This window comes from Otolemur garnettii, unplaced genomic scaffold (genome assembly GCF_000181295.1).
Source record: "Otolemur garnettii isolate 467f Iridium unplaced genomic scaffold, OtoGar3 scaffold00173, whole genome shotgun sequence".
NCBI lineage: Eukaryota > Metazoa > Chordata > Mammalia > Primates > Galagidae > Otolemur > Otolemur garnettii.
Window position 1 is genome coordinate 1233921 of NW_003852568.1, and position 12458 is coordinate 1246378.

The 12458-nt window shown below is 41.9% G+C and overlaps 1 long non-coding RNA gene across 1 annotated transcript in view; it reads right to left on the bottom strand.

Moving 5' to 3' along the window:
• LOC111728613 overlaps nt 1-12458 on the bottom strand; it is a 22740-nt gene that overhangs the window by 1927 nt on the left and 8355 nt on the right. The window contains exons 2-3 of the long non-coding RNA XR_002775855.1: nt 11722-11803; nt 8920-9020 (exon numbers count right to left, since the gene is read on the bottom strand). This is a non-coding gene — a long non-coding RNA (uncharacterized LOC111728613). The remainder of the gene's footprint in view (nt 1-8919; nt 9021-11721; nt 11804-12458) is intronic.

The window sequence follows — 12458 nt, forward strand, 5'->3', positions numbered from 1 at the left end:
AAAAAAAAAAAAAATGACAAAACAAACAAAAAACAAACTAACCAAACAAAAAACCCTACAAAACAGTAAAGGAAGTGAGTCACCATAAGTAAGGATCAAAGAAATAATGATAGAAAAGTAGGCCTTCATATAAATACTTCATTTAATGGATATTATCTGATAAGTATTATAAAAATATTTAAAATCATTAAACATGAGAATAAAGAAATGGAAATAGGCTCAGTGCCCATAGCACTGTGGTTATGGTGCCAGCCACATACACTGAAGTTGGTGGGTTCAAACCCAGCCTGGGCCAGCTAAAGAACAATGACGACTGCAACAAAAAACAGCCAGACATTGTTGCGGGTGCCTGTAGTCCCAGCTACTTGGGAGACTGAGGCAAGAGAATCACTTGAGCCCAGGAGTTTGAGATTGCTGTGAGCTGTGATGCCATGGCATGCTACCAAGGATGACATAGTGAGACTCTGTCTCAAAAAAAAAAAAAAATGCAAATAATAAAAAAAGAAGTGACTATCATGTTAATAAAAGAGAAGTGGGTGATCAGACAAAAACATCGATAGCTATGTGTGATGTCATCAAGCATTTCTCACTTTCCTTTATTAGTATTGTCTACAAGTAACAGAAAATCCAGATGACCAACAGTGGACAAAATAAGCAGAGATTATTTTCTCAATAAAGGATAGGTTGAGAGGGAAGCTTCTGTTGGCATGGGTTCAACTGTACACCTGTTGCTTCTAGAGACCAGGCTCTTGTCCCTCCACTTAGCCTCTCTTATTTAGTTAATCATTTTTTATTGTCACAGGAGCTGCCTCATGGCTTCAAGACAGCTGATGTGACTCCAGATACCATGTGACTTCAAGAGGGGAGGGGGGCAAAGAAAGGTGAAGAGCAAAGAGCCAGGGACATCTGTCCTGCTTCTTCCAAACTACCACCACCACACATCACCATTATTATTTCTACCCCCATCATCACCATCACCACCACCATTATCACGATCACCATCACCATTACCACCATCACAATCATTACTATCACCACTCTCACCATACCCACCATCACCATCACTCACCACCACCACCACCACATCACCACTACCGCCACCACCACCATTACCACCATCACCATCACCACCACCATCACCACCATCATTACCACCATTATTATCACCATCACCACCACCACCATTACCAGCATTACTATCATCACCACCATACCCACCATCACCATCACTACCACCACCACCACCAAAACCACTACCACCATCACCACCACCACATCACCACTACCACCACCACCACCACTACCACCATGATCATCACCATCACCACATCACCACTACCACCATGACCACCACCATGATCATCACCATCACCACCACATCACCACCACCATGACTACCACCATTACCACCATTATTATCATCATCACTACCACCACCATTACCACCATTACTATCATCACCACCATCACCACCATACCCACCATCACCATCACTACCACCACCACTACCAAAACAATTATCACCATCACCACCACCACCACCATCACCACCACCATTACCACCATTATTATCATCATCACCACCACCACCATTACCACCATTACTATCATCACCACCATACCCACCATCACCATCACTACCACCACAACCACATCACCACTACCATCACCACCACCACTATGACCATCACCATGACCATCACCACCACCATTATCACCATTATTATCACCATTACCACCACCACCATTACCACCATTACTATCATCACCACCATCACCACCACCACCCCATCACTACCACCACCACCAAAACCACTACCACCATCACCACCACCATTACTACATCACCACTACCATCACCACTGCCACTGCCATGATCACCACCACCATGACCACCACCACCACTCTTTAGCCTGTACCATCATCACCATCACCACTGCCATCACTACCTTCACCACCATCATCACTGTCATCCCTACAGAAGATTTATCTATCACAGTGACGTCACTGAGCCCTTTACCCTATATGTTGAATGAGAGAATGTGTGGTGTCCCCCCAAAAAAATGTACTAGGGCCATGACAACTGGCACATGTGGCTAAGGTCCAGTTCTCCTGGCCACCCATACCATCTTCCATAAACTCCCCTACACACTTCACTCTATCTCTGACTCGTAGTTACCTTTATCCCTCCCTCAAGGACATTTCTTTCTAGAAGTTTCCAGTGTGGCAACAGGAGCTTGCTAAAGAAATTAAAAATGAAACAGCAGGAAGTAATGTTTAACCAACTCAAGAAAGTACACTCTTCAATCGTGTTCACAATCATCCTGAAAGCAACGAACGTATGTGGTATGTGTTCAGTTACTATGGAAAGGAGATCTTAAGATAAAATTTCTGGTTAGAAGTTCACTATCAGCTATCAGCTATGAAGTTGTCCTTATTTGAAAGTAATAAGATTTCATTTTTTTAAAAACTTGTCACAAGTTCCACCAGAATCAGATCAAAGTCAAGGGTTTGATGATTCTGGGGATGATATTGAAAACCACCATGGAAAGTTCCAGAAGCCGGCCCACAAGTGTTCCTGGCAGTAGGCACAACTGTTCACTCTAACCTGTGTCCAGGCTGTAGCCTTTGGTGGAACTTGACTACAATCCACAAGGCTGTCTCAAGGTGTCTGGAATTACGCAGTGAATCCTTGGGTTGTTAGACAGCAGTTTGATATTTTTAAGCACAGTACAAACTCTATCAAAGGCAGCTCAGAGCAAATGAAGTTCAAGGAGAAAAACTCACTTGCTAAAAAGGCTAAAAGTCTGTCAGGAAAGACATTACAACTTTCAGATTTGTATGTTTAAATCCACTAACATTTCAAATCCTTACCATTTCTATTTTTTAATATAAAATCTTGTGATATTCCTATTGGTGATGAGCTGAATTTACTTTCAACAACTGAGAGCAATTAAAGCCAGTTGTTTATAACCACAGCAGCAAGTCTGGCTGCCTGCGGAGCTGGGAGGCTGAGGATTTTCCTCTCTCGCAGTGGTGCCAGAGCTGTGGGCACAACAGGGCCCTGCCCCCATGGGTGAAGCAAGAGATGCAGGGGTAGTGACACCAGAAAGAGAGGGACAGGAGGAAACAGGGGCAGCAAGGACAAAGGGACCCAGTATGGGCAGAAGTGGGATGTTAGTGTTCCTCAGGTTGGAGTGGGCCTTAGGTGTCACCCTCAGGTGTGCCCAAAGGGATCAGCCCGGGAAGAGCAGCTTGGTACAGCTCTCCTGCGGTGGAGGAGAGCACCCTTCTCCATGCCTAGCCCTCTTTCCCTGGGGCACCTGCCCTTCTGTCCAAGGAGGACACTCACCTGTCCCCCTTCCCTGAAGGAGGGGCTCTCAGACAGCTGACGTGGCATAGGACAAGAAGCACATCCCTATCCACTAAGGTGAATGTCCTCCTTGGACAGAAGCATCACAGCTCACAGCAACCTCCAACTCCTGGACTCAGGCAAGTCTCCTGCCTCAGCCTCCCAAGTAGCTGGGACCACAGGCGCCTGCCACAATGCCTGGCTATTTTTTAGTTGCAGCCATCATTGTTGTTTGGCAGGCCCGGGCTGGATTCAAACCCGCCATCTTAGGTATAAGTGGCTGGCGCCTTAGCCACTTGAGCCACAGGCGCCAAGCCAGGTATTTTGCAATTTTCAAGGAATTTGTCAACTTCATCAAAGTTATTGATTTATTGTCAGGAAGTCATTCATATTGTCCCCTCATGATCACTTTAATGTCTTTATGACTTGAAGGGATGGCCCCTTATTAGTCTTTCTAGGACATTTTACTAACATTTTAAAAGAATCAGCTATTGGTTTCATAGATGTTCTATTCTTGTTTTCAAGTTCATTATTTTCACTCTCTTTCCTTCTACTTTGGGTTTAATTTACTTGTCTTTTTCTAGCTCCCTAATGTAGACTCTTAGATCAGTGAATTTGAACCTTTCTTTTTTGTAATGTCTGTCTACAGTTCATTCCCTTTGCACACTGCTGTAGCTGCATCTCACCAATTTTGATACCATGTCTTTTCATCAAATTCAGGTGAAAACATTTTCTAAAGTAGCTTATGATTTCTTATTGACCCATAGGTTATTCAAAAGCGTATTCAATTTCCAAATATTTATGGATTTTCTAGATACCTTTTTGTCACTGATTTCTGTTTTAAAAATATTGTAGTCAGAGAACATATTCTAAGTAAATTCAATCCTTTTAAATTTATTGAAACCTATTAGCCACAAATTCTCAATAAATGTTCCATGTGCACTTAAAAAGAGCAAGTATTCTACTATTGTTGGCTGTAGTGTACACATATGTCAATTAAAATCAACTTTTAAAAAACAGCTAAAAAATAAAATAAACTTTAAAGTCAACTTGTTAGATAATGTCACTCAAGTAATCCATCACCTTATTGGCTTTGTCTGCTTGTTTTATCCGTCACCCAGAGAGTGGTATGAAAATCCCTACCTAAGGTAAACAATATCTATTTTCCCCTTTAGTTCTGTTAGCTTTTGCTTCATGTATTTTGAGGGTCTGTTATTAGGTGTCTACACATTTAGGATTATTCTGTCTTCTTGGTTAATTGCCTTCTTATATATATGAAATGACATCCTTTTTGGCTTTAATACCTTTACCTTGAAAGCTACTTCTTCTGATAATTGATATAGCCACACCAGCTTTCTTATGCTTACCGTTTTGCCTGGTAGATATCTTTTTTCACTTTTACTTTCAAACTATCTGTATTTATATTTAAAGTTGTTTCTTGTAAACAACATACAGCTAGATCTGACTCCCAGCATTGTCCAACCTGCAGCCCATGGGCGGCATGCAGAGTGTGTGAGACGGTTTTGCTCATCTGTGGTATTAGATATCATGAAAACTATGCACAGACCTTTTTTTTGCTCACTGGCGTCCACTGGTGTTTGTGTATTTAATATGTGGCCCAAAACAACTTTTCTTCTCCTTCTAATGTGCAGCAGAGAAGAAAAATAGCTGGACACCCCTGTGTGGAGATCTCTGCCTTTTAATTGGAGAGTTCATTTATATTTAATGTAGGTACTGTTATGGTTTGGGCCACAACAGTATATTTATTTAGTATATTTTTTGTTTGTCACATTTGTTATGTTTTATTCCTCTGATTCTTTTTTCCTAGCCCTTTTCAGGGAGAGAGTAAGGTTAATTATTTTTATGTGTGTTTTAATGTCTTCTATTGAATTTTTTTTTTTTTTGTAGAGACAGAGTCTCACTTTATCGCCCTCAGTAGAGTGCTATGACGTCACACAACTCATAGCAACCTCCAACTCCTGGGCTTAGGCAATTCTCTTGCCTGAGCCTTCCAAGTAGCTGGGACTACAGGTGGCCGCCACAACGCCCGGCTATTTTGTTGTTGTTGTTGTTGTTGTTGTTGTTGCAGTTTGGCCAGGTCTGGGTTTGAACCCGCCACCCTCAGTATATGGGGCCAGCGCCCTACCCACTGAGCCACAGGCACTGCCCATGTCTTCTATTGAATTTTTAGATATAACTTCAAATTCTCAGTATAGTACTTCTCACTTAGTATCATTGATAGGTTCTTGGAAACTGTAATTTTAGACAAAAATGATATGCAGCAGGTCCTCAGACAAATGTTGTTTTGTTCAACATTGTTTAATTATAACAGTGATGAGAAAAAAATGGTTTTGTTATACATCATTTCACTTAAAGTCAACAGGAGCTATCAACAACATTAAGTGAGGACTTGCTGTAAATACTCTAAAGATTATAATGTGCATTTTATAAGATACTTAGATTATATTTCATTTACCCCCTTCTTGTCTTTTGTGCTCTTGTTTTCACATAGTATTTTACTTCTACATATTCTATAAATCCCACAATTCCTTGCCATGATTTTGGCGCTAGTCAATAGTCATAGTATAAATAGATAGATAGAGATAACGATAGAGATAGCGATGATAGAGACAGAGACATAGATGAAGAGATCAATAATCCTATCCTTCCTAGTGCTCTTCATATTTTCCTGCAGATCTGGGATTTTATCTGGCATTTCTCTTCAACATGAAGACCTTGAGATGAATTATTTGTCTTTGTCTGAAATTTTCTATTTCCCTTCAATTTTAAGGATCTTTTTTCTAGATATAACTTGCTTGGTGGAAAATATTTTTGGTTTTGGTTTTGTTTTCATCCAAAATTTAATACGGTTCCACTGTCATCTGCCCTGCATTTATTCTAATGAAAAGTCAGCCCACATTTTTATCATTGTTCCCCTGTATTATGTCATTTTTTTCTCTAGCTGCTTCTTTCCCTGCCCTCCTCCCACCCCGCTGCTTTTAAAGTTTTATCTTTATCCTTGGGTTTCAGCAGTTCTGACTGATAGGCCTAGGTATGCTTTTATTTATGTTTATCCTACTTCTCCTTGAGGTTCACTGAGATTCTTGGATCCGGAGGTTTCTCTCATCAATCGTGTTTAATGCTCCGCTATTATCGCTGCTAAATATTTCTTCTGCCCTATCCGCTCTGCTTGCTTTCTAGTGCTTCATTTACATGCATATTGAACCGTTTGATACAATCCCAGAGATCTTCCATACTCTCTTCTGTTTTGTCTTTGTGTTTCCATTTAGATAATTTCTCTTAATCTGTTTTTGAATTCAGTAATTGTTCCCTCTGTTATTTCCATGCTGCTGATGAGCTCAGCTAATAAATTTTGCATTTCTGATGAAATATTTTTCATTTCTAAAATTTGCATTTGGTTCTTTGTTATAGTTTCTATTTCTCTGTTGAAATACTCTCCTATACTTACCCGTGTGGTGTACTTTTCCTGGTTGACCCTTTAACATTTGTATCATATCAGTATTAAAATCTCGGTCTGAGAATTCCAGTCTCTGGGCCATCTCTGGTCTGCTTCTGTGATTTCTTCCTCTCTTGGGGAAAGCAGTCACATTTTATCAGGTTTTTCTCTGCCTTGCCACTTTTCCTTTGTATACCAGACTTTACCTGTAAAAATAATACCTTCCACCTAACAAAGGACTTTCTCTTTCTTCTATCAAGCCACTACTGTGGAGAGTTGCTCTGGGTTTGGGCTTAGTGGAGCCTTAGTGGTCAGGTGAGGGCAAACTCACTTTGGGACTGGGCTTCTCCAGATATTAATCTGTTCTGCCAGCCCCTAAATGTTCATTAAAATGCTGGTTGTTTCCTTCTTCCCCGCTAACATATTTCTCCTTTCCTACCCAATCTACCAAAGATAAAAGCAGTCATGGGCTAATTCTATTTTCTGGATTTTAGTACATTTAATTTTCTTTGTGATCTCAGCTTTTGGATGAGTTTGTTTGGTGGTGGTCTTTGTTTTTTCTTTTTTTTTTTTTTAATTTGAGACTGGGTCTCACTTTGTCACCCTCAATAGAGTGCTGTGCCATCATAGCTCACAGCAACTTCAAACCCTTGGGCTCAAGAGATTCTTTTGCCTGAGCCTCCCTAGTAGCTGGAACTACAGACACCCACCACAATGCCCAGCTATTTTTTAGAGACAGGGGTCTCACTCTTGCTCAGGCAGGTCTACCTGTGAGCTCAGGCAGTCCACCTGCCTCGGCCTCCCAGAGTGCTAGGATTACAGGTATGAGCCACTGCGCCCAGACTTGGATGAGTTTTTTAAAACTAACAAGCTTATCTACTTGTTCTCACTATTTGGGTGGATTCATAAATATTACTGAGAAAACTTACTTTTTTTTTATTATTTCTATCTCATATATTACAGCAAAATAATTCCAAATGGATTTTAAATTGTTTTTAATTTTCTAATTCCAAATTAGATTTTAAATATTTTTAAAGATGCAATAAAGGTACTAAAAAGAATATGAAGATGGCCTTCAGACAGTCTTGAGAGATAGCCTAAACATGACAACAAGATAAGAAAACAAAATTCAGGCTCGGCGCCTGTGGCTCAAATGGCTAAGGCGCCAGCCACATACACCTAAGGCGGAGCGTTCAAATCCAGCCCGGACCCGCCAAACAACAATGATGGCTGCAACCAAAAAATAGCTGGGCGTTGTGGTGGGCGCCTGTGGTCCCAGGTACTTGGGAGGCTGGGACAGGAGACTCGCTTAAGCCCAGGAGCTGGAGGTTGCTGTGAGCTGTGATGGCACAGGACCCTACAGAGGGCGACAAAGTGAGACTCTAAAAAAAAAAAAAAAAAAAAGATAGGCTTGGTGCCCATACTCCCAGCTACTTGGGAGGCTGAGGCCAGAGAATCAATGAAGCCCAAGTGTCTGAGGTTGCTGTGAGCTGTGATGCCATAGCACTCTACCAAGGGCGACACTGTCTCGAAATAAAATAAAAATAAATAAACGAATAAAAATAAAAAGATAAACATCTCAATAGAAAGATAAACTAAGGAAATGAATGAGTAATTCTCAAAAGGAAAAAAATAAATGGCCAGATATAATGAACACAATTCATCTTAATTAGTAATCAAGTTAATGTAAATTGAAGCCACAGTGAGATACCATGTTCCACTTACTGACCTAATCAAGTTAGAAGAGAATAACAATCTTTTGTTTATTCAGTAAATATTTATTATGAATCCCTGGAGGAGCCATGTGCTTATGTAGGAGCTGGAATCCAGTGAAATGGAATGTCTGCCCCGAGGCCCTTCCATTCTGGCCTGGGGAGAGGCAAGGTGATAGAAGTGAGGGAGAAAGGTAAGGAAGAGGAAGGGGATTAGGAGAAAGGCCGTTGCTCTCTTATGTAAGTTGAACAGGGATGGGGAGTCTCATAAAATGGTATCTGAGCAGACGCACAAAGAAAGTGAGGGTGTGGCCATTTAGATGTCTGGGGGGAAAGTATTTCAGGCAGACTGACCAGCCAGTGGAACTGACCCGGAGGTGAGAACATGCTGGACATACCTGGGAAACAGCAGGGAAATCATCCTGATGGGAACTCGGTGAGGCACAGCCGATGGAGCCAGAGATCGTGTATTCCGGGAAACTAGTATTCATTGGCAGCCCTGTTTGAAGGACAATATGACAATATTTACCAAAAGCTTAAACCACACATATCCTTTGACTCCAAAATTCAAATTTTCTGTATTTATTCTGATGCAATAACTAGATCCCTGCACCAAGATGAGCATAAAAGGATGTTCCAGACAGCAGTATACACAATTGGAAAAAACCAAAATGGTCAACACCTATGACTATTTAAATTGTGCTATATTCATAAAATGGAGTCCTACACAACCATGTGTAGGAAAACAATATTCCAGGCTAGGCGTAGTGGCTCACACCTGTAATCCCAGCACTCTGAGAGGCTGAGGCAGGAGGATTACTTGAGTTGAGTTAGGAATTTGAGACCAGCCTGAGCAAAAGCAACACACCATTTCTACTAAAAATGGAAAACTTAGCCAGTCATGGTGGCAGGCATCTGTGATCTCAGCTACTTGGGAGGCTGAGACAGGAGGATTGCTTGAGCCCAGTGAGGCTGCTGTGAGCTAGGCTGATGCCATGGCACTTGTGCCTGGGCAACAGAGTGAGATTCTGCCCAGAAAAAAGAACAATACACTGGTACAGATATTCACATGTTATAAAATTTAAAAGTTGATTACAGAATATGTGTACTATGAATTAATTTTTGCTAAAATGTTTATTCACATGCATTTGTATAGATGAAAAAAGTCTGGAAATATAAACATCAAAATACCAATGGCAGTGTCTGCTGGGCTGTGAAATTGTAGTAATTTTTATCTTTTTAATGGCTTATGTGCTCAATCTTCTTGCAATCACCATGTATTATTTATATAGTCTAGAAATATTTGTTTTCAAAGTTCATTGATCTACTGCTAATAAGAAACACTTAAATGGCTCGTCACCTGTGGCTCAAGCAGCTAAGGAGTCAGCCACATACACCTGAGCTGGCCGGTTCAAATCTAGCCCAGGCCTGCCAATGACGGCTGCAACCAAAAAAATAGCCGGGCGTTGTGGCAAGTGCCTGTGGTCCCAGCTACTTGGGAGGCAGACGGAGGAGAATCACTTGAGCCCAGGAGTTGGAGGTTGCTGTGAGCTGTGATGCCACAGCACTCTACCCAGGGTGACAGCTTGAGGCTCTGTCTCAAAAAAAAAAAGAGAGAGAGAAACGCTTAAATGGTAGGGGAAGATGTTTTTAACAGATACGTTTTTTGTAAGGAAATGCAAAGAAACAGAAGAAAGCAAGAAGAAAAGCGTATGGCACGAGAGGATGGACTTAACAAAACTTTCTGGTGCAACCAAAGTTATAGAGTTAAAGGTTTAAGTTCATAACCCTTTAATGTTTTTATCATTTAAAAACAAAGATTGACCTACAGGGGGTAATCTCCTAACCTGGTCATTAGTGGACATTAGCCAGTTGATAAATTTCTTCAGTCCTAAGAAAAGAGTTAGAAGTATAACCCACTGCTTCTCCTCATTTGCCTGTGCAGACCCCACAGTGGAGAAGGGGGAAGAAATAGCTTATTACAGCCCTGTGCTCTACAAGCCCTTTGTCCTGGCATAAGCTTTATAGCCATGACTCAGATTCTGAAGAAACAAATTCAACAACAGGAAAACGCTTTGAGAAATTTTGAAATTTTGGGGTGGCGCCTGTGGCTCAAAGAAGTAGGGCACTGGCCTCATATGCCAGAGGTGGCGGGTTCAATTCCAGCCCTGGCCAAAAACTACAAAGCAAAAAAAAAAAAAAAAGAAAAGAAAGAAAGAAATTTTGAAATTTTTTACTCTTTTGAAAATCAAAAGGACTTTAAGAAAGGATAATATTCAGCACTGTAAGAGAGGTGAGGCAGCATTGTCACCTGGGCCTAGAAAGAATTTGGTACTGTCCACTAAGACTTCTAAGACATTTCCTCTACTTACCCCCAACGTGGTCCAGCAAAAGCCCCTTTAATAAACTACCCTAAGAAAATAGCTTAAAGTGCAAACAATTTTTGCATAGGAATGTTCATCACAGCATTACTTTAAATGAGAAGAAACGAACAGTCATAAAAAGAAATACCAAAAAAAGCTAAAGTTCCAGCAGTAAGGAGACCATACATTACGGTGTATCCAAAATTTGAAATACCAGGTAGACCAACATTACACTTATGAAATTTTTCTTAGTAATTTGCAAAAAGGCTTGGGATAGAACATTGGGAGAAGTGAAGTAGGATTTGACACCATGCATGTGGTGTGATTTTATATTAACATATAAAAGGAAAAAAGACCAAAAAGAAATAAAAGCATCATCAGTAGTTAATTCTAGTTAATTAAATTATATGTGGTTGCCACTTTTTCTTTATGACAGTATTCTACTTTCCTGTATTTTAATTTTTTTCTAGAGTTGACAAAATAATTGCCAAATTTAAAATAAACACCCATTAAAAACTTCAGAGGGTGAATACACTTCCCACCCTGCCCCAGCCCAGGCCCAGGCACTGGTGTGGGACATGCTTGCATCTGCTGGAGGTGGGCGCAGAGCCCTCAGGGCAGGAATAAGAAGGACCTTCTCCTACCCTGAGCCCAGCTTCCTGGAGAAGGCCTGACTGCAGGGTCCTACAGATGAAATGGGGGGAGCCCCAGCCCAGCCCAGAGTTCAGCCAGGCCTAAGCAGCCACAGCTGTTCCAGAGGCAGGTGGGCACACCATAAGGCCCCAACAAACTTTTCAAATCTGATACCCAACCCCTCACCCACCAGCAAGGTCTTACTGTAGTTGCTGTGGGGCCCGTGTCCTGGAGCCAACAGTAGGAAGTTCTGGATATGATCCTGTTTGCCCACAGCCGAGGCCTGCTGGGGAAGTAAAATCTGGTGTGAGAGGTTCAGTCTGAGAGGCTTGGACTGGGCCCATGCACCTACCTGAGCCTGAAGGAGGACAGCCCAGCATTCCAGCAGTCCTAGCCAGGGTGGCTAGCTGGAGCAATCTCCCATGAGCAAGGGGCCCTCCACGTGCAGTGGTCGCAGGGAGTCTCAGGCAAACAAAGGAGGCACCAGGACGACCCACTCACCAGTCACATATGTCCTTCCATGAGCCCTGACCAGACAGCAGGGTGGGCAGGACCCAAAGGCAATGGGGCTTGGCACTATCTTGCCAAAAGATAAGGCAATATCAGAAGCAGGAAAGTGACATTAAGATGTTAATGGAAAAGAAGCCATTCTCTGTCAAATAAGTTAAAGAGGTTTATTCTGAGCCAAATTGGAGGACCATGACCGGGAGCCACACCCAAGAAGCCTGGAGCAAGTGGACTTGCAGCGTTGGGGTGACAGTTTGGTTTTATACATTTCAGGGAGACAGGGATTGCAGATAAAGTCAGAAATCAACACATGGGGCTCAGTGCCTGTGGCTCAAGCGGCTACGGCGCCAGCCACATACACCTAAGGTGGTGGGTTCGAATCCCCAGCCCGGGCCCGCCAAACAACAATGATGGCTGCAACCAAAAAATGGCCA